The sequence below is a fragment of the Octopus bimaculoides genome, chromosome 23 (genome assembly GCF_001194135.2).
Source record: "Octopus bimaculoides isolate UCB-OBI-ISO-001 chromosome 23, ASM119413v2, whole genome shotgun sequence".
NCBI classification, from domain to species: Eukaryota; Metazoa; Mollusca; class Cephalopoda; order Octopoda; family Octopodidae; genus Octopus; species Octopus bimaculoides.
In genome coordinates this window covers 32702396-32704520 of record NC_069003.1, presented here as the reverse complement: position 1 = coordinate 32704520, position 2125 = coordinate 32702396, and the positions used below count along the sequence as shown (strand labels likewise).

Here is a 2125-nt window from a genome sequence, read left to right as displayed (position 1 = left end):
TCGTTTAGTTGTTTTGTGAACTTTCTACTTGTCGACGGCCCATATTTTTCCTTCTTGTTTACGTAATAATAGTTTCCAGTGAAAAAGCAGCAGGACTGTGATCTCATACAGATTATTATTATTAATAGTAGTAGTGGTATTATTGTTATTTTATTACGAAATAAGCTCGAAGTTATACTTATCTCCATCACCTCGTTTACTTATATAACACTTTTTTTTTTTTTTTTTGGTTAAGTTTCCCGATCGAAATATATAAAATCAGCTGTAGCGATTTTCATTCTTTAAAAAATTTGCTCTAGTTTTAAAAGATGAAAAATTAGCAAATTGGTTCGTTATATTTCGGAGTGGTGTAACTTTTAGATTTCTGGTTGGTTATTATTTAAGAGGAAAAAAAAAGAAGCCAAATGCATTTTCGTTAGATATTTTGTTAACTCAACCATCTGTACTGGTAAGCAAACTTATAATTTGTTCTTCGTCCCCCCCATTACTGCTACGTGTACACTTTATGAATTAGAAGCCTACCTTAATTCACTCAGGTTTCTTTTTTTATTATTATTTGTACTTTTATTAACGTGAACACGTACATCCTCTTCAACATTTTCTTTATTGCTTTTCATTTTATTGTGCTTATGGTAGAAATCAGTATTTTGAATATTTGTGCGTATATATATATATATATATATATATATATATATATATATATGGTACCACTCTTCTTTAGTAGTACCTATATATATATATACATATACACAAGCGATTGACTATATTATTTATTAATCGGTGAAAGTTGCGTAGATTCAAGAGCCAAGTGTTGTGCATTAAGTGCCAATGCACGAAACTTTCGGCCGTGGGGGTCACTTTGTAACCTACCGTCTTATGATAATATTATGTATGTAGAAATATATTGCCACATACTTTATTAAGTTGTAAATATTTTGCTATCTTTTTTTTTTGATCGAAATTTTAGAATTAATATTTCATATATCCATCCGCGTAAAGAGTTAAAAATAACAAAGCATGTATTTCCACTCTATGAAGAATTTCGAAGAAGCAGTTGAACATGGAACTGGGAGTTCAGTGATGTTCTACTGTAAATGACTAGAGAATCTACACACACACACACACTCTCTCTCTATATACACACACACACACACACACACACACACACACACACACACACACGTGCTCGTGTTTATGTGTGTATTGATGTTAAATGCATAGATTCATGTATCGTGTTTGTGTGTGTGTATATATATACACACACACATTTTCATGTTTCATACTGGCATGGGCTGGACCATGTATGTATGTAAATGTTTCTGTATGCGTATATATAATTACACAGAAAGAGGGGGTAATATCTACCGAAGTGCTACCCCCACCTCCTGACTGTTTCCATGTAACGTTCTGTTAAATGTAATTAACTGAAATTTCGATACACATTTTGGACTGTGTAACCATTATGTGGGCAGGGAGAATATTTTTATTTGAAGGAACCCCCCCTTTCACTGATGCATATAGTTAAATGCATATTTTTAATGAAATTGTCTAGGTGAGTTTTTCGAAAGTGTAGATTATAAATATCTCAGCAAAATATGGAAAATAAAAATTTTGGAACGAAGTCAAAAGGGACACACTTCTGTTTGTTGATGGAGTGGGGTGGGTGGGGCGTTTTAAAGTTATGAATCAGTCGGCGAGGGTGGAGGCACACTTTTTGAAGTTATGCTTGTGGATGTAACTAGTGTGTATGTATGTGCCTGGTTGTGTATATACATGTTTATAAATATATAATTATACATGAGTATTCAAGCATGTGTGTATCTGTTTTTAGATTTGTGTATATGTGTATGTCTATATAATATTTGTGAATCCATGTGTGTGTGTGTGTGTGTGTATATATATATATATATATAGGTGTATATATACATGTGCATATTTGTATGCATCATCATCATCATCGTTTAACGTCCGCTTTCCATGCTAGCATGGGTTGGACGATTTGACTGAGGACTGGTGAAACCGGATGGCAACACCAGGCTCCAGTCTGATTTGGCAGAGTTTCTACAGCTGGATGCCCTTCCTAACGCCAACCACTCAGAGAGTGTAGTGGGTGCTTTTACGTGTC

The 2125-nt window shown here is 33.8% G+C and overlaps 1 protein-coding gene across 3 annotated transcripts in view; it reads left to right on the top strand.

The window, feature by feature from the left end:
• The window catches only part of LOC106879844 (AN1-type zinc finger protein 5), a 31293-nt gene that overhangs the window by 2987 nt on the left and 26181 nt on the right, over nt 1–2125 (top strand). Inside the window, exon 1 of one of the 3 annotated variants that reach the window (XM_014929554.2) lies at nt 236–448. The exons of the other annotated variants lie outside the window; for them this stretch is intronic. The gene's annotated coding sequence lies outside the window, so the exon portion shown is untranslated. Of the gene's footprint in view, nt 1–235; nt 449–2125 lie in introns of those variants that run through there. 3 annotated transcript variants of the gene reach the window in all.